This window comes from Platalea leucorodia (genome assembly GCF_965183815.1).
Source record: "Platalea leucorodia genome assembly, chromosome: 2".
Lineage (NCBI taxonomy): Eukaryota > Metazoa > Chordata > Aves > Pelecaniformes > Threskiornithidae > Platalea > Platalea leucorodia.
The window spans coordinates 133,504,621-133,530,453 of record NC_138824.1 but is presented as its reverse complement, the minus strand read 5'-3'; positions in this window follow the sequence as shown (position 1 = coordinate 133,530,453).

Sequence of the window (25,833 nt, the reverse complement as noted above, 5' to 3'; positions counted from 1 at the left end):
CCAGGACCAAAAGTTCTTGCTGCTCTTCAAGGAGCCACGCAACCCCATTCACAGCCCCACAAACGATGGCGCTCTCTCTTTCGACAGCCTCCCAAAGTCCAATACTAGCTGCCTGCACCCCTCGGTACAGCCGGAGCCCGGCTCAGCAATTGCAAACGTCCAGGGATTCCTCCCACACCAAAGGTGCCAGGACCAAAAGCTCTTGCTGCTCTTCAAGGAGCCAGGCAACCCCATTCACAGCCCCACAAACGATGGCGCTCTCTCTTGCGACAGCCTCCCAAAGTCCAACACTAGCTGACTGCGCTGCTGAGTACAGCCGGAGCCCGGCTCAGCAATTGCGAACGTCCAGGGATTCCTCCCACACCAAAGGGGCCAGGACCAAAAGCTCTTGCTGCTCTTCAAGGAGCCAGGCAACCCCCTTCACAGCCCCACAAACGATGGCGCTCTCTCTTTCGAGAGCCTCCCAAAGTCCAATACTAGCTGCCTGCACCCCTCGGTACAGCCGGAGCCCGGCTCAGCAATTGCAAACGTCCAGGGATTCCTCCCACACCAAAGGGGCCAGGACCAAAAGCTCTTGTTGCTCTTCAAGGAGCCAGGCAACCCCATTCACAGCCCCACAAACGCTGGCGCTCTCTCTTGCGACAGCCTCCCAAAGTCCAACACTAGCTGCCTGCACCACTCGGTACAGCCGGAGCCCGGCTCAGCAATTGCAAACGTCCAGGGATTCCTCCCACACCAAAGGGGCCAGGACCAAAAGCTCTTGCTGCTCTTCAAGGAGCCACGCAACCCCCTTCACAGCCCCACAAACGATGGCGCTCTCTCTTTCAAGAGCCTCCCAAAGTCCAATACTAACTGCCTGCACCAATGAGTACAGCCAGACCCCGGCTCAGCAATTGCGAACGTCCAGGGATTCCTCCCACACCAAAGGGGCCAGGACCAAAAGCTCTTGCTGCTCTTCAAGGAGCCAGGCAACCCCATTCACAGCCCCACAAACGATGGCGCTCTCTCTTGCGACAGCCTCCCAAAGTCCAATACTAGCTGCATGCACCAGTGAGTACAGCCAGACCCCAGCTCAGCAATTGCAAACGTCCAGGGATTCCTCCCACAGCAAAGGGGCCAGGACCAAAACCTCTTGCTGCTCTTCAAGGAGCCACGCAACCCCATTCACAGCCCCACAAACGCTGGCGCTCTCTCTTGCGACAGCCTCCCAAAGTCCAATACTAGCTGCCTGCACCACCGAGTACAGCCGGAGCCCGGCTCAGGAACTGCGAACATCCAGGGATTCCTGCCACACCAAAGGTGCCAGGACCAAAAGCTCTTGCTGCTCTTCAAGGAGCCACGCAACCCCATTCACAGCCCCACAAACGCTGGCGCTCTCTCTTGCGACAGCCTCCCAAAGTCCAATACTAGCTGCCTGCACCCCTCGGTACGGCCGGAGCCCAGCTCAGCAATTGCGAACGTCCAGGGATTCCTCCCACACCAAAGGGGCCAGGACCAAAAGTTCTTGCTGCTCTTCAAGGAGCCAGGCAACCCCATTCACAGCCCCACAAACGATGGCGCGCTCTCTTTCGACAGCCTCCCAAAGTCCAATACTAGCTGCCTGCACCCCTCGGTACAGCCGGAGCCCGGCTCAGCAATTGCAAACGTCCAGGGATTCCTCCCACACCAAAGGTGCCAGGACCAAAAGCTCTTGCTGCTCTTCAAGGAGCCACGCAACCCCATTCACAGCCCCACAAACGCTGGCGCTCTCTCTTTCGACAGCCTCCCAAAGTCCAACACTAGCTGCCTGCGCTGCTGAGTACAGCCGGAGCCCGGCTCAGCAATTGCGAACGTCCAGGGATTCCTCCCACACCAAAGGGGCCAGGACCAAAAGCTCTTCCTGCTCTTCAAGGAGCCAGGCAACCCCCTTCACAGCCCCACAAACGATGGCGCTCTCTCTTGCGACAGCCTCCCAAAGTCCAATAATAGCTGCCTGCACCCCTCGGTACAGCCGGAGCCCGGCTCAGCAATTGCAAACGTCCAGGGATTCCTCCCACACCAAAGGGGCCAGGACCAAAAGCTCTTGTTGCTCTTCAAGGAGCCAGGCAACCCCATTCACAGCCCCACAAACGCTGGCGCTCTCTCTTGCGACAGCCTCCCAAAGTCCAACACTAGCTGCCTGCACCACTCGGTACAGCCGGAGCCCGGCTCAGCAATTGCAAACGTCCAGGGATTCCTCCCACACCAAAGGGGCCAGGACCAAAAGCTCTTGCTGCTCTTCAAGGAGCCACGCAACCCCCTTCACAGCCCCACAAACGATGGCGCTCTCTCTTTCAAGAGCCTCCCAAAGTCCAATACTAACTGCCTGCACCAATGAGTACAGCCAGACCCCGGCTCAGCAATTGCGAACGTCCAGGGATTCCTCCCACACCAAAGGGGCCAGGACCAAAAGCTCTTGCTGCTCTTCAAGGAGCCAGGCAACCCCATTCACAGCCCCACAAACGATGGCGCTCTCTCTTGCGACAGCCTCCCAAAGTCCAATACTAGCTGCCTGCACCAGTGAGTACAGCCAGACCCCAGCTCAGCAATTGCAAACGTCCAGGGATTCCTCCCACAGCAAAGGGGCCAGGACCAAAACCTCTTGCTGCTCTTCAAGGAGCCACGCAACCCCATTCACAGCCCCACAAACGCTGGCGCTCTCTCTTGCGACAGCCTCCCAAAGTCCAATACTAGCTGCCTGCACCCCTCGGTACGGCCGGAGCCCAGCTCAGCAATTGCGAACGTCCAGGGATTCCTCCCACACCAAAGGGGCCAGGACCAAAAGTTCTTGCTGCTCTTCAAGGAGCCAGGCAACCCCATTCACAGCCCCACAAACGATGGTGCTCTCTCTTTCGACAGCCTCCCAAAGTCCAATACTAGCTGCCTGCACCCCTCGGTACAGCCGGAGCCCGGCTCAGCAATTGCAAACGTCCAGGGATTCCTCCCACACCAAAGGTGCCAGGACCAAAAGCTCTTGCTGCTCTTCAAGGAGCCAGGCAACCCCATTCACAGCCCCACAAACGCTGGCGCTCTCTCTTTCGACAGCCTCCCAAAGTCCAACACTAGCTGCCTGCGCTGCTGAGTACAGCCGGAGCCCGGCTCAGCAATTGCGAACGTCCAGGGATTCCTCCCACACCAAAGGGGCCAGGACCAAAAGCTCTTCCTGCTCTTCAAGGAGCCAGGCAACCCCCTTCACAGCCCCACAAACGATGGCGCTCTCTCTTGCGACAGCCTCCCAAAGTCCAATAATAGCTGCCTGCACCCCTCGGTACAGCCGGAGCCCGGCTCAGCAATTGCAAACGTCCAGGGATTCCTCCCACACCAAAGGGGCCAGGACCAAAAGCTCTTGTTGCTCTTCAAGGAGCCAGGCAACCCCATTCACAGCCCCACAAACGCTGGCGCTCTCTCTTGCGACAGCCTCCCAAAGTCCAACACTAGCTGCCTGCACCACTCGGTACAGCCGGAGCCCGGCTCAGCAATTGCAAACGTCCAGGGATTCCTCCCACACCAAAGGGGCCAGGACCAAAAGCTCTTGCTGCTCTTCAAGGAGCCACGCAACCCCCTTCACAGCCCCACAAACGATGGCGCTCTCTCTTTCAAGAGCCTCCCAAAGTCCAATACTAACTGCCTGCACCAATGAGTACAGCCAGACCCCGGCTCAGCAATTGCGAACGTCCAGGGATTCCTCCCACACCAAAGGGGCCAGGACCAAAAGCTCTTGCTGCTCTTCAAGGAGCCAGGCAACCCCATTCACAGCCCCACAAACGATGGCGCTCTCTCTTGCGACAGCCTCCCAAAGTCCAATACTAGCTGCCTGCACCAGTGAGTACAGCCAGACCCCAGCTCAGCAATTGCAAACGTCCAGGGATTCCTCCCACAGCAAAGGGGCCAGGACCAAAACCTCTTGCTGCTCTTCAAGGAGCCACGCAACCCCATTCACAGCCCCACAAACGCTGGCGCTCTCTCTTGCGACAGCCTCCCAAAGTCCAATACTAGCTGCCTGCACCCCTCGGTACGGCCGGAGCCCAGCTCAGCAATTGCGAACGTCCAGGGATTCCTCCCACACCAAAGGGGCCAGGACCAAAAGTTCTTGCTGCTCTTCAAGGAGCCAGGCAACCCCATTCACAGCCCCACAAACGATGGTGCTCTCTCTTTCGACAGCCTCCCAAAGTCCAATACTAGCTGCCTGCACCCCTCGGTACAGCCGGAGCCCGGCTCAGCAATTGCAAACGTCCAGGGATTCCTCCCACACCAAAGGTGCCAGGACCAAAAGCTCTTGCTGCTCTTCAAGGAGCCAGGCAACCCCATTCACAGCCCCACAAACGCTGGCGCTCTCTCTTTCGACAGCCTCCCAAAGTCCAACACTAGCTGCCTGCGCTGCTGAGTACAGCCGGAGCCCGGCTCAGCAATTGCGAACGTCCAGGGATTCCTCCCACACCAAAGGGGCCAGGACCAAAAGCTCTTGCTGCTCTTCAAGGAGCCACGCAACCCCCTTCACAGCCCCACAAACGATGGCGCTCTCTCTTGCGACAGCCTCCCAAAGTCCAATAATAGCTGCCTGCACCCCTCGGTACAGCCGGAGCCCGGCTCAGCAATTGCAAACGTCCAGGGATTCCTCCCACACCAAAGGGGCCAGGACCAAAAGCTCTTGTTGCTCTTCAAGGAGCCAGGCAACCCCATTCACAGCCCCACAAACGCTGGCGCTCTCTCTTGCGACAGCCTCCCAAAGTCCAACACTAGCTGCCTGCACCACTCGGTACAGCCGGAGCCCGGCTCAGCAATTGCAAACGTCCAGGGATTCCTCCCACACCAAAGGGGCCAGGACCAAAAGCTCTTGCTGCTCTTCAAGGAGTCAGGCAACCCCATTCACAGCCCCACAAACGATGGCGCTCTCTCTTGTGACAGCCTCCCAAAGTCCAATACTAGCTGCCTGCACCCCTCGGTACAGCCGGAGCCCGGCTCAGCAATTGCGAACGTCCAGGGATTCCTCCCACACCAAAGGGGCCAGGACCAAAAGCTCTTGCTGCTCTTCAAGGAGCCACGCAACCCCATTCACAGCCCCACAAATGCTGGCGCTCTCTCTTGCGACAGCCTCCCAAAGTCCAATACTACCTGCGTACACCAGTAAATACAGCAGAGAGCCCGGCTCAGCAATTGCGAACGTCCAGGGATTCCTGCCACATCAAAGGGGCCAGGACCAAAAGCTCTTGCTGCTCTTCAAGGAGCCAGGCAACCCCATTCACAGCCCCACAAACGATGGCGCTCTCTCTTGAGACAGCCTCCCAAAGTCCAACAGTACCTGCCTGCGCCGCTCGGTACGGCCGGAGCCCGGCTCAGCAATTGCAAACGTCCAGGGATTCCTCCCACACCAAAGGGGCCAGGACCAAAAGCTCTTGTTGCTCTTCAAGGAGCCAGGCAACCCCATTCACAGCCCCACAAACGATGGCGCTCTCTCTTGAGACAGCCTCCCAAAGTCCAACACTAGCTGCCTGCGCTGCTGAGTACAGCCGGAGCCCGGCTCAGCAATTGCGAACGTCCAGGGATTCCTCCCACACCAAAGGGGCCAGGACCAAAAGCTCTTGCTGCTCTTCAAGGAGCCACGCAACCCCATTCACAGCCCCACAAACGCTGGCGCTCTCTCTTTTGACAGCCTCCCAAAGTCCAATACTACCTGCCTGCGCCACTCGGTACAGCCGGAGCCCGGCTCAGCAATTGCGAACGTCCAGGGATTCCTGCCACACCAAAGGGGCCAGGACCAAAAGCTCTTGTTGCTCTTCAAGGAGCCAGGCAACCCCTTTCACAGCCCCACAAACGATGGCGCTCTCTCTTGCGACAGCCTCCCAAACTCCAATACTAGCTGCCTGCACCCCTCGGTACGGCCGGAGCCAGGCTCAGCAATTGCAAACGTCCAGGGATTCCTGCCACACCAAAGGGGCCAGGACCAAAAGCTCTTGTTGCTCTTCAAGGAGCCAGGCAACCCCATTCACAGCCCCACAAACGCTGGCGCTCTCTCTTTCAAGAGCCTCCCAAAGTCCAATACTAGCTGCCTGCGCTGCTGAGTACAGCCGGAACCCGGCTCAGCAATTGCGAACGTCCAGGGATTCCTCCCACACCAAAGGGGCCAGGACCAAAAGCTCTTGCTGCTCTTCAAGGAGCCAGGCAACCCCATTCACAGCCCCACAAACGCTAGCGCTCTCTCTTGCAACAGCCTCCCAAAGTCCAATACTAGCTGCCTGCACCACCAAGTACAGCCGGAGCCCAGCTCAGCAATTGCGAACGTCCAGGGATTCCTCCCACACCAAAGGTGCCAGGACCAAAAGCTCTTGCTGCTCTTCAAGGAGCCACGCAACCCCATTCACAGCCCCACAAACGATGGCGCTCTCTCTTTCAAGAGCCTCCCGAAGTCCAACATTAGCTGCCTGCGCCGCTCGGTACAGCCGGAGCCCGGCTCAGCAATTGCAAACGTCCAGGGATTCCTGCCACACCAAAGGGGCCAGGACCAAAAGCTCTTGCTGCTCTTCAAGGAGCCAGGCAACCCCATTCACAGCCCCACAAACGATGGCGCTCTCTCTTGCGACAGCCTCCCGAAGTCCAACATTAGCTGCCTGCGCCGCTCGGTACAGCCGGAGCCCGGCTCAGCAATTGCAAACGTCCAGGGATTCCTCCCACACCAAAGGGGCCAGGACCAAAAGCTCTTGCTGCTCTTCAAGGAGCCACGCAACCCCCTTCACAGCCCCACAAACGATGGTGCTCTCTCTTGCGACAGGCTCCCGAAGTCCAATACTAGCTGCCTGCGCCGCTCGGTACAGCCGGAGCCCGGCTCAGCAATAGCGAACGTCCAGGGATTCCTCCCACACCAAAGGGGCCAGGACCAAAAGCTCTTGCTGCTCTTCAAGGAGTCAGGCAACCCCATTCACAGCCCCACAAATGCTGGCGCTCTCTCTTGCGACAGCCTCCCAAAGTCCAACACTAGCTGCCTGCGCTGCTGAGTACAGCCGGAGCCCGGCTCAGCAATTGCGAACGTCCAGGGATTCCTCCCACACCAAAGGGGCCAGGACCAAAAGCTCTTGCTGCTCTTCAAGGAGCCACGCAACCCCATTCACAGCCCCACAAACGCTGGCGCTCTCTCTTGCAACAGCCTCCCAAAGTCCAATACTACCTGCGTACACCAGTAAATACAGCAGAGAGCCCGGCTCAGCAATTGCGAACGTCCAGGGATTCCTGCCACATCAAAGGTGCCAGGACCAAAAGCTCTTGCTGCTCTTCAAGGAGCCAGGCAACCCCATTCACAGCCCCACAAACGATGGCGCTCTCTCTTGCGACAGCCTCCCAAAGTCCAATACTACCTGCCTGCGCCGCTGAGTACAGCCGGAGCCCGGCTCAGCAATTGCGAACGTCCAGGGATTCCTCCCACACCAAAGGGGCCAGGACCAAAAGCTCTTGCTGCTCTTCAAGGAGCCACGCAACCCCCTTCACAGCCCCACAAACGATGGCGCTCTCTCTTGCGACAGCCTCCCAAAGTCCAACACTAGCTGACTGCGCCGCTGAGTACAGCCGGAGCCCGGCTCAGCAATTGCGAACGTCCAGGGATTCCTCCCACACCAAAGGGGCCAGGACCAAAAGCTCTTGCTGCTCTTCAAGGAGCCAGGCAACCCCCTTCACAGCCCCACAAACGATGGCGCTCTCTCTTGCGACAGCCTCCCAAAGTCCAACACTAGCTGCCTGCACCCCTCGGTACAGCCGGAGCCCGGCTCAGCAATTGTGAACGTCCAGGGATTCCTCCCACACCAAAGGGGCCAGGACCTAAAGCTCTTGCTGCTCTTCAAGGAGCCAGGCAACCCCATTCACAGCCCCACAAACGATGGCGCTCTCTCTTGCGACAGCCTCCCAAAGTCCAACACTAGCTGCCTGCGCTGCTGAGTACAGCCGGAGCCCGGCTCAGCAATTGCGAACGTCCAGGGATTCCTCCCACACCAAAGGGGCCAGGACCAAAAGCTCTTGCTGCTCTTCAAGGAGCCACGCAACCCCATTCACAGCCCCACAAACGATGGCGCTCTCTCTTTCAAGAGCCTCCCAAAGTCCAACACTAGCTGCCTGCGCTGCTGAGTACAGCCGGAGCCCGGCTCAGCAATTGCGAACGTCCAGGGATTCCTCCCACACCAAAGGGGCCAGGACCAAAAGCTCTTGCTGCTCTTCAAGGAGCCACGCAACCCCATTCACAGCCCCACAAACGCTGGCGCTCTCTCTTGCAACAGCCTCCCAAAGTCCAATACTACCTGCGTACACCAGTAAATACAGCAGAGAGCCCGGCTCAGCAATTGCGAACGTCCAGGGATTCCTGCCACACCAAAGGGGCAAGGACCAAAAGCTCTTGCTGCTCTTCAAGGAGCCACGCAACCCCATTCACAGCCCCACAAATGCTGGCGCTCTCTTTTGCGACAGCCTCCCAAAGTCCAATACTAGCTGCCTTCGCTGCTGAGTACAGCCGGAGCCCGGCTCAGCAATTGCGAACGTCCGGGGATTCCTCCCACACCAAAGGGGCCAGGACCAAAAGCTCTTGCTGCTCCTACAGGAGCCAGGCAACCCCATTCACAGCCCCACAAATGCTGGCGCTCTCTCTTGCGACAGCCTCCCAAAGTCCAACACTAGCTGCCTGCGCGGCTCGGTACAGCCGGAGCCCGGCTCAGCAATTGCGAACGTCCAGGGATTCCTCCCACACCAAAGGGGCCAGGACCAAAAGCTCTTGCTGCTCTTCAAGGAGCCACGCAACCCCATTCACAGCCCCACAAACGCTGGCGCTCTCTCTTGCGACAGCCTCCCAAAGTCCAATACTAGCTGCCTGCACCCCTCGGTACGGCCGGAGCCCAGCTCAGCAATTGCGAACGTCCAGGGATTCCTCCCACACCAAAGGGGCCAGGACCAAAAGTTCTTGCTGCTCTTCAAGGAGCCAGGCAACCCCATTCACAGCCCCACAAACGATGGCGCGCTCTCTTTCGACAGCCTCCCAAAGTCCAATACTAGCTGCCTGCACCCCTCGGTACAGCCGGAGCCCGGCTCAGCAATTGCGAACGTCCAGGGATTCCTCCCACACCAAAGGTGCCAGGACCAAAAGCTCTTGCTGCTCTTCAAGGAGCCAGGCAACCCCATTCACAGCCCCACAAACGCTGGCGCTCTCTCTTTCGACAGCCTCCCAAAGTCCAACACTAGCTGCCTGCGCTGCTGAGTACAGCCGGAGCCCGGCTCAGCAATTGCGAACGTCCAGGGATTCCTCCCACACCAAAGGGGCCAGGACCAAAAGCTCTTGCTGCTCTTCAAGGAGCCAGGCAACCCCCTTCACAGCCCCACAAACGATGGCGCTCTCTCTTGCGACAGCCTCCCAAAGTCCAATAATAGCTGCCTGCACCCCTCGGTACAGCCGGAGCCCGGCTCAGCAATTGCAAACGTCCAGGGATTCCTCCCACACCAAAGGGGCCAGGACCAAAAGCTCTTGTTGCTCTTCAAGGAGCCAGGCAACCCCATTCACAGCCCCACAAACGCTGGCGCTCTCTCTTGCGACAGCCTCCCAAAGTCCAACACTAGCTGCCTGCACCACTCGGTACAGCCGGAGCCCGGCTCAGCAATTGCAAACGTCCAGGGATTCCTCCCACACCAAAGGGGCCAGGACCAAAAGCTCTTGCTGCTCTTCAAGGAGTCAGGCAACCCCATTCACAGCCCCACAAACGATGGCGCTCTCTCTTGTGACAGCCTCCCAAAGTCCAATACTAGCTGCCTGCACCCCTCGGTACAGCCGGAGCCCGGCTCAGCAATTGCGAACGTCCAGGGATTCCTCCCACACCAAAGGGGCCAGGACCAAAAGCTCTTGCTGCTCTTCAAGGAGCCACGCAACCCCATTCACAGCCCCACAAATGCTGGCGCTCTCTCTTGCGACAGCCTCCCAAAGTCCAATACTACCTGCGTACACCAGTAAATACAGCAGAGAGCCCGGCTCAGCAATTGCGAACGTCCAGGGATTCCTGCCACATCAAAGGGGCCAGGACCAAAAGCTCTTGCTGCTCTTCAAGGAGCCAGGCAACCCCATTCACAGCCCCACAAACGATGGCGCTCTCTCTTGAGACAGCCTCCCAAAGTCCAACAGTACCTGCCTGCGCCGCTCGGTACGGCCGGAGCCCGGCTCAGCAATTGCAAACGTCCAGGGATTCCTCCCACACCAAAGGTGCCAGGACCAAAAGCTCTTGCTGCTCTTCAAGGAGCCACGCAACCCCATTCACAGCCCCACAAACGATGGCGCTCTCTCTTTCAAGAGCCTCCCGAAGTCCAACATTAGCTGCCTGCGCCGCTCGGTACAGCCGGAGCCCGGCTCAGCAATTGCAAACGTCCAGGGATTCCTGCCACACCAAAGGGGCCAGGACCAAAAGCTCTTGCTGCTCTTCAAGGAGCCACGCAACCCCATTCACAGCCCCACAAACGATGGCGCTCTCTCTTGCGACAGCCTCCCAAAGTCCAACACTAGCTGCCTGCGCTGCTGAGTACAGCCGGAGCCCGGCTCAGCAATTGCGAACGTCCAGGGATTCCTCCCACACCAAAGGGGCCAGGACTATAAGCTCTTGCTGCTCTTCAAGGAGCCAGGCAACCCCATTCACAGCCCCACAAACGATGGTGCTCTCTCTTGCGACAGCCTCCCAAAGTCCAATACTAGCTGCCTGCGCCGCTCGGTACAGCCGGAGCCCGGCTCAGCAATTGCGAACGTCCAGGGATTCCTCCCACACCAAAGGGGCCAGGACCAAAAGCTCTTGCTGCTCTTCAAGGAGCCAGGCAACCCCATTCACAGCCCCACAAACGATGGCGCTCTCTCTTGCGACAGCCTCCCAAAGTCCAACACTAGCTGCCTGCACCACTCGGTACAGCCGGAGCCCGGCTCAGCAATTGCGAACGTCCAGGGATTCCTCCCACACCAAAGGGGCCAGGACCAAAAGCTCTTCCTGCTCTTCAAGGAGCCAGGCAACCCCATTCACAGCCCCACAAACGATGGCGCTCTCTCTTGCGACAGCCTCCCAAAGTCCAACACTAGCTGCCTGCACCCCTCGGTACGGCCGGAGCCCGGCTCAGCAATTGCGAACGTCCAGGGATTCCTCCCACACCAAAGGGGCCAGGACCAAAAGCTCTTGCTGCTCTTCAAGGAGCCACGCAACCCCATTCACAGCCCCACAAATGCTGGCGCTCTCTCTTGCGACAGCCTCCCAAAGTCCAACACTAGCTGCCTGCGCGGCTCGTTACAGCCGGAGCCCGGCTCAGCAATTGCGAACGTCCAGGGATTCCTCCCACACCAAAGGGGCCAGGACCAAAAGCTCTTGCTGCTCTTCAAGGAGCCACGCAACCCCATTCACAGCCCCACAAACGCTGGCGCTCTCTCTTGCGACAGCCTCCCAAAGTCCAATACTAGCTGCCTGCGCCGCTCGGTACAGCCGGAGCCCGGCTCAGCAATTGCGAACGTCCAGGGATTCCTCCCACACCAAAGGGGCCAGGACCAAAAGCTCTTGCTGCTCTTCAAGGAGCCACGCAACCCCATTCACAGCCCCACAAACGATGGCGCTCTCTCTTTCAAGAGCCTCCCAAAGTCCAATACTAGCTGCCTGCGCCGCTCGGTACAGCCGGAGCCCGGCTCAGCAATTGCGAACGTCCGGGGATTCCTCCCACACCAAAGGGGCCAGGACCAAAAGCTCTTGCTGCTCTTCAAGGAGCCAGGCAACCCCATTCACAGCCCCACAAACGATGGTGCTCTCTCTTGCGACAGCCTCCCAAAGTCCAATACTAGCTGCCTGCGCTGCTAAGTAAAGCCGGAGCCCGGCTCAGCAATTGCGAACGTCCAGGGATTCCTCCCACACCAAAGGGGCCAGGACCAAAAGCTCTTGCTGCTCTTCAAGGAGCCAGGCAACCCCATTCACAGCCCCACAAACGATGGCGCTCTCTCTTGCGACAGCCTCCCAAAGTCCAACACTAGCTGCCTGCACCCCTCGGTACGGCCGGAGCCAGGCTCAGCAATTGCGAACGTCCAGGGATTCCTCCCACACCAAAGGGGCCAGGACCAAAAGCTCTTGTTGCTCTTCAAGGAGCCAGGCAACCCCATTCACAGCCCCACAAACGCTGGCGCTCTCTCTTGCGACAGCCTCCCAAAGTCCAACACTAGCTGCCTGCACCCCTCGGTACGGCCGGAGCCCGGCTCAGCAATTGTGAACGTCCAGGGATTCCTCCCACACCAAAGGGGCCAGGACCAAAAGCTCTTGCTGCTCTTCAAGGAGCCAGGCAACCCCATTCACAGCCCCACAAACGATGGCGCTCTCTCTTGCGACAGCCTCCCAAAGTCCAACACTAGCTGCCTGCGCTGCTGAGTACAGCCGGAGCCCGGCTCAGCAATTGCGAACGTCCAGGGATTCCTCCCACACCAAAGGGGCCAGGACCAAAAGCTCTTGCTGCTCTTCAAGGAGCCACGCAACCCCATTCACAGCCCCACAAACGATGGCGCTCTCTCTTGCGACAGCCTCCCAAAGTCCAATACTAGCTGCCTGCGCCGCTCGGTACAGCCGGAGCCCGGCTCAGCAATTGCGAACGTCCAGGGATTCCTCCCACACCAAAGGGGCCAGGACCAAAAGCTCTTGCTGCTCTTCAAGGAGCCACGCAACCCCATTCACAGCCCCACAAACGCTGGCGCTCTCTCTTGCAACAGCCTCCCAAAGTCCAATACTACCTGCGTACACCAGTAAATACAGCAGAGAGCCCGGCTCAGCAATTGTGAACGTCCAGGGATTCCTGCCACACCAAAGGGGCCAGGACCAAAAGCTCTTGCTGCTCTTCAAGGAGCCACGCAACCCCATTCACAGCCCCACAAATGCTGGCGCTCTCTTTTGCGACAGCCTCCCAAAGTCCAATACTAGCTGCCTTCGCTGCTGAGTACAGCCGGAGCCCGGCTCAGCAATTGCGAACGTCCGGGGATTCCTCCCACACCAAAGGGGCCAGGACCAAAAGCTCTTGCTGCTCTTACAGGAGCCAGGCAACCCCATTCACAGCCCCACAAATGCTGGCGCTCTCTCTTGCGACAGCCTCCCAAAGTCCAACACTAGCTGCCTGCGCGGCTCGTTACAGCCGGAGCCCGGCTCAGCAATTGCGAACGTCCAGGGATTCCTCCCACACCAAAGGGGCCAGGACCAAAAGCTCTTGCTGCTCTTCAAGGAGCCAGGCAACCCCATTCACAGCCCCACAAACGCTGGCGCTCTCTCTTGCGAGAGCCTCCCAAAGTCCAATACTAGCTGCCTGCACCCCTCGTTACAGCCAGAGCCCAGCTCAGCAATTGTGAACGTCCAGGGATTCCTGCCACATCAAAGGGGCCAGGACCAAAAGCTCTTGCTGCTCTTCAAGGAGCCAGGCAACCCCATTCACAGCCCCACAAATGCTGGCGCTCTCTCTTGCGACAGCCTCCCAAAGTCCAATACTAGCTGCCTGCAGCACCGAGTACAGCCAGAGCCCGGCTCAGCAATTGCGAACGTCCAGGGATTCCTCCCACACCAAAGGTGCCAGGACCAAAAGCTCTTGCTGCTCTTCAAGGAGCCAGGCAACCCCATTCACAGCCCCACAAACGATGGCGCTCTCTCTTGCGACAGCCTCCCAAAGTCCAATACTAGCTGCCTGCACCACCAAGTACAGCCAGAGCCCGGCTCAGCAATTGCGAACGTCCAGGGATTCCTCCCACACCAAAGGTGCCAGGACCAAAAGCTCTTGCTGCTCTTCAAGGAGCCAGGCAACCCCATTCACAGCCCCACAAACGATGGCGCTCTCTCTTGCGACAGCCTCCCAAAGTCCAACACTAGCTGCCTGCGCTGCTGAGTACAGCCGGAGCCCGGCTCAGCAATTGCGAACGTCCAGGGATTCCTCCCACACCAAAGGGGCCAGGACTATAAGCTCTTGCTGCTCTTCAAGGAGCCACGCAACCCCATTCACAGCCCCACAAACGATGGCGCTCTCTCTTTCAAGAGCCTCCCAAAGTCCAATACTAGCTGCCTGCGCCGCTCGGTACAGCCGGAGCCCGGCTCAGCAATTGCGAACGTCCGGGGATTCCTCCCACACCAAAGGGGCCAGGACCAAAAGCTCTTGCTGCTCTTCAAGGAGCCAGGCAACCCCATTCACAGCCCCACAAACGATGGTGCTCTCTCTTGCGACAGCCTCCCAAAGTCCAATACTAGCTGCCTGCGCTGCTAAGTAAAGCCGGAGCCCGGCTCAGCAATTGCGAACGTCCAGGGATTCCTCCCACACCAAAGGGGCCAGGACCAAAAGCTCTTGCTGCTCTTCAAGGAGCCAGGCAACCCCATTCACAGCCCCACAAACGATGGCGCTCTCTCTTGCGACAGCCTCCCAAAGTCCAACACTAGCTGCCTGCACCCCTCGGTACGGCCGGAGCCCGGCTCAGCAATTGCGAACGTCCAGGGATTCCTCCCACACCAAAGGGGCCAGGACCAAAAGCTCTTGTTGCTCTTCAAGGAGCCAGGCAACCCCATTCACAGCCCCACAAACGCTGGCGCTCTCTCTTGCGACAGCCTCCCAAAGTCCAACACTAGCTGCCTGCGCTGCTGAGTACAGCCGGAGCCCGGCTCAGCAATTGCGAACGTCCAGGGATTCCTCCCACACCAAAGGGGCCAGGACCAAAAGCTCTTGCTGCTCTTCAAGGAGCCACGCAACCCCATTCACAGCCCCACAAATGCTGGCGCTCTCTCTTGCGACAGCCTCCCAAAGTCCAATACTACCTGCGTACACCAGTAAATACAGCAGAGAGCCCGGCTCAGCAATTGCGAACGTCCAGGGATTCCTGCCACATCAAAGGGGCCAGGACCAAAAGCTCTTGCTGCTCTTCAAGGAGCCAGGCAACCCCATTCACAGCCCCACAAACGATGGCGCTCTCTCTTGAGACAGCCTCCCAAAGTCCAACAGTACCTGCCTGCGCCGCTCGGTACGGCCGGAGCCCGGCTCAGCAATTGCAAACGTCCAGGGATTCCTCCCACACCAAAGGTGCCAGGACCAAAAGCTCTTGCTGCTCTTCAAGGAGCCACGCAACCCCATTCACAGCCCCACAAACGATGGCGCTCTCTCTTTCAAGAGCCTCCCGAAGTCCAACATTAGCTGCCTGCGCCGCTCGGTACAGCCGGAGCCCAGCTCAGCAATTGCAAACGTCCAGGGATTCCTGCCACACCAAAGGGGCCAGGACCAAAAGCTCTTGCTGCTCTTCAAGGAGCCACGCAACCCCATTCACAGCCCCACAAACGATGGCGCTCTCTCTTGCGACAGCCTCCCAAAGTCCAACACTAGCTGCCTGCGCTGCTGAGTACAGCCGGAGCCCGGCTCAGCAATTGCGAACGTCCAGGGATTCCTCCCACACCAAAGGGGCCAGGACTATAAGCTCTTGCTGCTCTTCAAGGAGCCAGGCAACCCCATTCACAGCCCCACAAACGATGGTGCTCTCTCTTGCGACAGCCTCCCAAAGTCCAATACTAGCTGCCTGCACCCCTCAGTACAGCCGGAGCCCGGCTCAGCAATTGCGAACGTCCAGGGATTCCTCCCACACCAAAGGGGCCAGGACCAAAAGCTCTTGCTGCTCTTCAAGGAGCCAGGCAACCCCATTCACAGCCCCACAAACGATGGCGCTCTCTCTTGCGACAGCCTCCCAAAGTCCAACACTAGCTGCCTGCACCACTCGGTACAGCCGGAGCCCGGCTCAGCAATTGCGAACGTCCAGGGATTCCTCCCACACCAAAGGGGCCAGGACCAAAAGCTCTTCCTGCTCTTCAAGGAGCCAGGCAACCCCATTCACAGCCCCACAAACGATGGCGCTCTCTCTTGCGACAGCCTCCCAAAGTCCAACACTAGCTGCCTGCGCGGCTCGGTACAGCCGGAGCCCGGCTCAGCAATTGCGAACGTCCAGGGATTCCTCCCACACCAAAGGGGCCAGGACCAAAAGCTCTTGCTGCTCTTCAAGGAGCCACGCAACCCCATTCACAGCCCCACAAACGATGGCGCTCTCTCTTGCGACAGCCTCCCAAAGTCCAATACTAGCTGCCTGCACCCCTCGGTACGGCCGGAGCCCAGCTCAGCAATTGCGAACGTCCAGGGATTCCTCCCACACCAAAGGGGCCAGGACCAAAAGTTCTTGCTGCTCTTCAAGGAGCCAGGCAACCCCATTCACAGCCCCACAAACGATGGCGCGCTCTCTTTCGACAGCCTCCCAAAGTCCAATACTAGCTGCCTGCACCCCTCGGTACAGCCGGAGCCCGGCTCAGCAATTGCGAACGTCCAGGGATTCCTCCCACACCAAAGGTGCCAGGACCAAAAGCTCTTGCTGCTCTTCAAGGAGCCAGGCAACCCCATTCACAGCCCCACAAACGCTGGCGCTCTCTCTTTCGACAGCCTCCCAAAGTCCAACACTAGCTGCCTGCGCTGCTGAGTACAGCCGGAGCCCGGCTCAGCAATTGCGAACGTCCAGGGATTCCTCCCACACCAAAGGGGCCAGGACCAAAAGCTCTTGCTGCTCTTCAAGGAGCCAGGCAACCCCCTTCACAGCCCCACAAACGATGGCGCTCTCTCTTGCGACAGCCTCCCAAAGTCCAATAATAGCTGCCTGCACCCCTCGGTACAGCCGGAGCCCGGCTCAGCAATTGCAAACGTCCAGGGATTCCTCCCACACCAAAGGGGCCAGGACCAAAAGCTCTTGTTGCTCTTCAAGGAGCCAGGCAACCCCATTCACAGCCCCACAAACGCTGGCGCTCTCTCTTGCGACAGCCTCCCAAAGTCCAACACTAGCTGCCTGCACCACTCGGTACAGCCGGAGCCCGGCTCAGCAATTGCAAACGTCCAGGGATTCCTCCCACACCAAAGGGGCCAGGACCAAAAGCTCTTGCTGCTCTTCAAGGAGTCAGGCAACCCCATTCACAGCCCCACAAACGATGGCGCTCTCTCTTGTCACAGCCTCCCAAAGTCCAATACTAGCTGCCTGCACCCCTCGGTACAGCCGGAGCCCGGCTCAGCAATTGCGAACGTCCAGGGATTCCTCCCACACCAAAGGGGCCAGGACCAAAAGCTCTTGCTGCTCTTCAAGGAGCCACGCAACCCCATTCACAGCCCCACAAATGCTGGCGCTCTCTCTTGCGACAGCCTCCCAAAGTCCAATACTACCTGCGTACACCAGTAAATACAGCAGAGAGCCCGGCTCAGCAATTGCGAACGTCCAGGGATTCCTGCCACATCAAAGGGGCCAGGACCAAAAGCTCTTGCTGCTCTTCAAGGAGCCAGGCAACCCCATTCACAGCCCCACAAACGATGGCGCTCTCTCTTGAGACAGCCTCCCAAAATCCAACAGTACCTGCCTGCGCCGCTCGGTACGGCCGGAGCCCGGCTCAGCAATTGCAAACGTCCAGGGATTCCTCCCACACCAAAGGTGCCAGGACCAAAAGCTCTTGCTGCTCTTCAAGGAGCCACGCAACCCCATTCACAGCCCCACAAACGATGGCGCTCTCTCTTTCAAGAGCCTCCCGAAGTCCAACATTAGCTGCCTGCGCCGCTCGGTACAGCCGGAGCCCGGCTCAGCAATTGCAAACGTCCAGGGATTCCTGCCACACCAAAGGGGCCAGGACCAAAAGCTCTTGCTGCTCTTCAAGGAGCCACGCAACCCCATTCACAGCCCCACAAACGATGGCGCTCTCTCTTGCGACAGCCTCCCAAAGTCCAACACTAGCTGCCTGCGCTGCTGAGTACAGCCGGAGCCCGGCTCAGCAATTGCGAACGTCCAGGGATTCCTCCCACACCAAAGGGGCCAGGACTATAAGCTCTTGCTGCTCTTCAAGGAGCCAGGCAACCCCATTCACAGCCCCACAAACGATGGTGCTCTCTCTTGCGACAGCCTCCCAAAGTCCAATACTAGCTGCCTGCACCCCTCAGTACAGCCGGAGCCCGGCTCAGCAATTGCGAACGTCCAGGGATTCCTCCCACACCAAAGGGGCCAGGACCAAAAGCTCTTGCTGCTCTTCAAGGAGCCAGGCAACCCCATTCACAGCCCCACAAACGATGGCGCTCTCTCTTGCGACAGCCTCCCAAAGTCCAACACTAGCTGCCTGCACCACTCGGTACAGCCGGAGCCCGGCTCAGCAATTGCGAACGTCCAGGGATTCCTCCCACACCAAAGGGGCCAGGACCAAAAGCTCTTCCTGCTCTTCAAGGAGCCAGGCAACCCCATTCACAGCCCCACAAACGATGGCGCTCTCTCTTGCGACAGCCTCCCAAAGTCCAACACTAGCTGCCTGCACCCCTCGGTACGGCCGGAGCCCGGCTCAGCAATTGCGAACGTCCAGGGATTCCTCCCACACCAAAGGGGCCAGGACCAAAAGCTCTTGCTGCTCTTCAAGGAGCCACGCAACCCCATTCACAGCCCCACAAATGCTGGCGCTCTCTCTTGCGACAGCCTCCCAAAGTCCAACACTAGCTGCCTGCGCGGCTCGTTACAGCCGGAGCCCGGCTCAGCAATTGCGAACGTCCAGGGATTCCTCCCACACCAAAGGGGCCAGGACCAAAAGCTCTTGCTGCTCTTCAAGGAGCCACGCAACCCCATTCACAGCCCCACAAACGCTGGCGCTCTCTCTTGCGACAGCCTCCCAAAGTCCAATACTAGCTGCCTGCGCCGCTCGGTACAGCCGGAGCCCGGCTCAGCAATTGCGAACGTCCAGGGATTCCTCCCACACCAAAGGGGCCAGGACCAAAAGCTCTTGCTGCTCTTCAAGGAGCCACGCAACCCCATTCACAGCCCCACAAACGATGGCGCTCTCTCTTTCAAGAGCCTCCCAAAGTCCAATACTAGCTGCCTGCGCCGCTCGGTACAGCCGGAGCCCGGCTCAGCAATTGCGAACGTCCGGGGATTCCTCCCACACCAAAGGGGCCAGGACCAAAAGCTCTTGCTGCTCTTCAAGGAGCCAGGCAACCCCATTCACAGCCCCACAAACGATGGTGCTCTCTCTTGCGACAGCCTCCCAAAGTCCAATACTAGCTGCCTGCGCTGCTAAGTAAAGCCGGAGCCCGGCTCAGCAATTGCGAACGTCCAGGGATTCCTCCCACACCAAAGGGGCCAGGACCAAAAGCTCTTGCTGCTCTTCAAGGAGCCAGGCAACCCCATTCACAGCCCCACAAACGATGGCGCTCTCTCTTGCGACAGCCTCCCAAAGTCCAACACTAGCTGCCTGCACCCCTCGGTACGGCCGGAGCCAGGCTCAGCAATTGCGAACGTCCAGGGATTCCTCCCACACCAAAGGGGCCAGGACCAAAAGCTCTTGTTGCTCTTCAAGGAGCCAGGCAACCCCATTCACAGCCCCACAAACGCTGGCGCTCTCTCTTGCGACAGCCTCCCAAAGTCCAACACTAGCTGCCTGCACCCCTCGGTACGGCCGGAGCCCGGCTCAGCAATTGTGAACGTCCAGGGATTCCTCCCACACCAAAGGGGCCAGGACCAAAAGCTCTTGCTGCTCTTCAAGGAGCCAGGCAACCCCATTCACAGCCCCACAAACGATGGCGCTCTCTCTTGCGACAGCCTCCCAAAGTCCAACACTAGCTGCCTGCGCTGCTGAGTACAGCCGGAGCCCGGCTCAGCAATTGCGAACGTCCAGGGATTCCTCCCACACCAAAGGGGCCAGGACCAAAAGCTCTTGCTGCTCTTCAAGGAGCCACGCAACCCCATTCACAGCCCCACAAACGATGGCGCTCTCTCTTGCGACAGCCTCCCAAAGTCCAATACTAGCTGCCTGCGCCGCTCGGTACAGCCGGAGCCCGGCTCAGCAATTGCGAACGTCCAGGGATTCCTCCCACACCAAAGGGGCCAGGACCAAAAGCTCTTGCTGCTCTTCAAGGAGCCACGCAACCCCATTCACAGCCCCACAAACGCTGGCGCTCTCTCTTGCAACAGCCTCCCAAAGTCCAATACTACCTGCGTACACCAGTAAATACAGCAGAGAGCCCGGCTCAGCAATTGTGAACGTCCAGGGATTCCTGCCACACCAAAGGGGCCAGGACCAAAAGCTCTTGCTGCTCTTCAAGGAGCCACGCAACCCCATTCACAGCCCCACAAATGCTGGCGCTCTCTTTTGCGACAGCCTCCCAAAGTCCAATACTAGCTGCCTTCGCTGCTGAGTACAGCCGGAGCCCGGCTCAGCAATTGCGAACGTCCGGGGATTCCTCCCACACCAAAGGGGCCAGGACCAAAAGCTCTTGCTGCTCTTACAGGAGCCAGGCAACCCCATTCACAGCCCCACAAATGCTGGCGCTCTCTCTTGCGACAGCCTCCCAAAGTCCAACACTAGCTGCCTGCGCGGCTCGTTACAGCCGGAGCCCGGCTCAGCAATTGCGAACGTCCAGGGATTCCTCCCACACCAAAGGGGCCAGGACCAAAAGCTCTTGCTGCTCTTCAAGGAGCCAGGCAACCCCATTCACAGCCCCACAAACGCTGGCGCTCTCTCTTGCGAGAGCCTCCCAAAGTCCAATACTAGCTGCCTGCACCCCTCGTTACAGCCAGAGCCCAGCTCAGCAATTGTGAACGTCCAGGGATTCCTGCCACATCAAAGGGGCCAGGACCAAAAGCTCTTGCTGCTCTTCAAGGAGCCAGGCAACCCCATTCACAGCCCCACAAATGCTGGCGCTCTCTCTTGCGACAGCCTCCCAAAGTCCAATACTAGCTGCCTGCAGCACCGAGTACAGCCAGAGCCCGGCTCAGCAATTGCGAACGTCCAGGGATTCCTCCCACACCAAAGGTGCCAGGACCAAAAGCTCTTGCTGCTCTTCAAGGAGCCAGGCAACCCCATTCACAGCCCCACAAACGATGGCGCTCTCTCTTGCGACAGCCTCCCAAAGTCCAATACTAGCTGCCTGCACCACCAAGTACAGCCAGAGCCCGGCTCAGCAATTGCGAACGTCCAGGGATTCCTCCCACACCAAAGGTGCCAGGACCAAAAGCTCTTGCTGCTCTTCAAGGAGCCAGGCAACCCCATTCACAGCCCCACAAACGATGGCGCTCTCTCTTGCGACAGCCTCCCAAAGTCCAACACTAGCTGCCTGCGCTGCTGAGTACAGCCGGAGCCCGGCTCAGCAATTGCGAACGTCCAGGGATTCCTCCCACACCAAAGGGGCCAGGACTATAAGCTCTTGCTGCTCTTCAAGGAGCCACGCAACCCCATTCACAGCCCCACAAACGATGGCGCTCTCTCTTTCAAGAGCCTCCCAAAGTCCAATACTAGCTGCCTGCGCCGCTCGGTACAGCCGGAGCCCGGCTCAGCAATTGCGAACGTCCGGGGATTCCTCCCACACCAAAGGGGCCAGGACCAAAAGCTCTTGCTGCTCTTCAAGGAGCCAGGCAACCCCATTCACAGCCCCACAAACGATGGTGCTCTCTCTTGCGACAGCCTCCCAAAGTCCAATACTAGCTGCCTGCGCTGCTAAGTAAAGCCGGAGCCCGGCTCAGCAATTGCGAACGTCCAGGGATTCCTCCCACACCAAAGGGGCCAGGACCAAAAGCTCTTGCTGCTCTTCAAGGAGCCAGGCAACCCCATTCACAGCCCCACAAACGATGGCGCTCTCTCTTGCGACAGCCTCCCAAAGTCCAACACTAGCTGCCTGCACCCCTCGGTACGGCCGGAGCCCGGCTCAGCAATTGCGAACGTCCAGGGATTCCTCCCACACCAAAGGGGCCAGGACCAAAAGCTCTTGTTGCTCTTCAAGGAGCCAGGCAACCCCATTCACAGCCCCACAAACGCTGGCGCTCTCTCTTGCGACAGCCTCCCAAAGTCCAACACTAGCTGCCTGCACCCCTCGGTACGGCCGGAGCCCGGCTCAGCAATTGTGAACGTCCAGGGATTCCTCCCACACCAAAGGGGCCAGGACCAAAAGCTCTTGCTGCTCTTCAAGGAGCCAGGCAACCCCATTCACAGCCCCACAAACGATGGCGCTCTCTCTTGCGACAGCCTCCCAAAGTCCAACACTAGCTGCCTGCGCTGCTGAGTACAGCCGGAGCCCGGCTCAGCAATTGCGAACGTCCAGGGATTCCTCCCACACCAAAGGGGCCAGGACCAAAAGCTCTTGCTGCTCTTCAAGGAGCCACGCAACCCCATTCACAGCCCCACAAATGCTGGCGCTCTCTCTTGCGACAGCCTCCCAAAGTCCAATACTACCTGCGTACACCAGTAAATACAGCAGAGAGCCCGGCTCAGCAATTGCGAACGTCCAGGGATTCCTGCCACATCAAAGGGGCCAGGACCAAAAGCTCTTGCTGCTCTTCAAGGAGCCAGGCAACCCCATTCACAGCCCCACAAACGATGGCGCTCTCTCTTGAGACAGCCTCCCAAAGTCCAACAGTACCTGCCTGCGCCGCTCGGTACGGCCGGAGCCCGGCTCAGCAATTGCAAACGTCCAGGGATTCCTCCCACACCAAAGGTGCCAGGACCAAAAGCTCTTGCTGCTCTTCAAGGAGCCACGCAACCCCATTCACAGCCCCACAAACGATGGCGCTCTCTCTTTCAAGAGCCTCCCGAAGTCCAACATTAGCTGCCTGCGCCGCTCGGTACAGCCGGAGCCCAGCTCAGCAATTGCAAACGTCCAGGGATTCCTGCCACACCAAAGGGGCCAGGACCAAAAGCTCTTGCTGCTCTTCAAGGAGCCACGCAACCCCATTCACAGCCCCACAAACGATGGCGCTCTCTCTTGCGACAGCCTCCCAAAGTCCAACACTAGCTGCCTGCGCTGCTGAGTACAGCCGGAGCCCGGCTCAGCAATTGCGAACGTCCAGGGATTCCTCCCACACCAAAGGGGCCAGGACTATAAGCTCTTGCTGCTCTTCAAGGAGCCAGGCAACCCCATTCACAGCCCCACAAACGATGGTGCTCTCTCTTGCGACAGCCTCCCAAAGTCCAATACTAGCTGCCTGCACCCCTCAGTACAGCCGGAGCCCGGCTCAGCAATTGCGAACGTCCAGGGATTCCTCCCACACCAAAGGGGCCAGGACCAAAAGCTCTTGCTGCTCTTCAAGGAGCCAGGCAACCCCATTCACAGCCCCACAAACGATGGCGCTCTCTCTTGCGACAGCCTCCCAAAGTCCAACACTAGCTGCCTGCACCACTCGGTACAGCCGGAGCCCGGCTCAGCAATTGCGAACGTCCAGGGATTCCTCCCACACCAAAGGGGCCAGGACCAAAAGCTCTTCCTGCTCTTCAAGGAGCCAGGCAACCCCATTCACAGCCCCACAAACGATGGCGCTCTCTCTTGCGACAGCCTCCCAAAGTCCAACACTAGCTGCCTGCACCCCTCGGTACGGCCGGAGCCCGGCTCAGCAATTGCGAACGTCCAGGGATTCCTCCCACACCAAAGGGGCCAGGACCAAAAGCTCTTGCTGCTCTTCAAGGAGCCACGCAACCCCATTCACAGCCCCACAAATGCTGGCGCTCTCTCTTGCGACAGCCTCCCAAAGTCCAACACTAGCTGCCTGCGCGGCTCGTTACAGCCGGAGCCCGGCTCAGCAATTGCGAACGTCCAGGGATTCCTCCCACACCAAAGGGGCCAGGACCAAAAGCTCTTGCTGCTCTTCAAGGAGCCACGCAACCCCATTCACAGCCCCACAAACGCTGGCGCTCTCTCTTGCGACAGCCTCCCAAAGTCCAATACTAGCTGCCTGCGCCGCTCGGTACAGCCGGAGCCCGGCTCAGCAATTGCGAACGTCCAGGGATTCCTCCCACACCAAAGGGGCCAGGACCAAAAGCTCTTGCTGCTCTTCAAGGAGCCACGCAACCCCATTCACAGCCCCACAAACGATGGCGCTCTCTCTTTCAAGAGCCTCCCAAAGTCCAATACTAGCTGCCTGCGCCGCTCGGTACAGCCGGAGCCCGGCTCAGCAATTGCGAACGTCCGGGGATTCCTCCCACACCAAAGGGGCCAGGACCAAAAGCTCTTGCTGCTCTTCAAGGAGCCAGGCAACCCCATTCACAGCCCCACAAACGATGGTGCTCTCTCTTGCGACAGCCTCCCAAAGTCCAATACTAGCTGCCTGCGCTGCTAAGTAAAGCCGGAGCCCGGCTCAGCAATTGCGAACGTCCAGGGATTCCTCCCACACCAAAGGGGCCAGGACCAAAAGCTCTTGCTGCTCTTCAAGGAGCCAGGCAACCCCATTCACAGCCCCACAAACGATGGCGCTCTCTCTTGCGACAGCCTCCCAAAGTCCAACACTAGCTGCCTGCACCCCTCGGTACGGCCGGAGCCAGGCTCAGCAATTGCGAACGTCCAGGGATTCCTCCCACACCAAAGGGGCCAGGACCAAAAGCTCTTGTTGCTCTTCAAGGAGCCAGGCAACCCCATTCACAGCCCCACAAACGCTGGCGCTCTCTCTTGCGACAGCCTCCCAAAGTCCAACACTAGCTGCCTGCACCCCTCGGTACGGCCGGAGCCCGGCTCAGCAATTGTGAACGTCCAGGGATTCCTCCCACACCAAAGGGGCCAGGACCAAAAGCTCTTGCTGCTCTTCAAGGAGCCAGGCAACCCCATTCACAGCCCCACAAACGATGGCGCTCTCTCTTGCGACAGCCTCCCAAAGTCCAACACTAGCTGCCTGCGCTGCTGAGTACAGCCGGAGCCCGGCTCAGCAATTGCGAACGTCCAGGGATTCCTCCCACACCAAAGGGGCCAGGACCAAAAGCTCTTGCTGCTCTTCAAGGAGCCACGCAACCCCATTCACAGCCCCACAAACGATGGCGCTCTCTCTTGCGACAGCCTCCCAAAGTCCAATACTAGCTGCCTGCGCCGCTCGGTACAGCCGGAGCCCGGCTCAGCAATTGCGAACGTCCAGGGATTCCTCCCACACCAAAGGGGCCAGGACCAAAAGCTCTTGCTGCTCTTCAAGGAGCCACGCAACCCCATTCACAGCCCCACAAACGCTGGCGCTCTCTCTTGCAACAGCCTCCCAAAGTCCAATACTACCTGCGTACACCAGTAAATACAGCAGAGAGCCCGGCTCAGCAATTGTGAACGTCCAGGGATTCCTGCCACACCAAAGGGGCCAGGACCAAAAGCTCTTGCTGCTCTTCAAGGAGCCACGCAACCCCATTCACAGCCCCACAAATGCTGGCGCTCTCTTTTGCGACAGCCTCCCAAAGTCCAATACTAGCTGCCTTCGCTGCTGAGTACAGCCGGAGCCCGGCTCAGCAATTGCGAACGTCCGGGGATTCCTCCCACACCAAAGGGGCCAGGACCAAAAGCTCTTGCTGCTCTTACAGGAGCCAGGCAACCCCATTCACAGCCCCACAAATGCTGGCGCTCTCTCTTGCGACAGCCTCCCAAAGTCCAACACTAGCTGCCTGCGCGGCTCGTTACAGCCGGAGCCCGGCTCAGCAATTGCGAACGTCCAGGGATTCCTCCCACACCAAAGGGGCCAGGACCAAAAGCTCTTGCTGCTCTTCAAGGAGCCAGGCAACCCCATTCACAGCCCCACAAACGCTGGCGCTCTCTCTTGCGAGAGCCTCCCAAAGTCCAATACTAGCTGCCTGCACCCCTCGTTACAGCCAGAGCCCAGCTCAGCAATTGTGAACGTCCAGGGATTCCTGCCACATCAAAGGGGCCAGGACCAAAAGCTCTTGCTGCTCTTCAAGGAGCCAGGCAACCCCATTCACAGCCCCACAAATGCTGGCGCTCTCTCTTGCGACAGCCTCCCAAAGTCCAATACTAGCTGCCTGCAGCACCGAGTACAGCCAGAGCCCGGCTCAGCAATTGCGA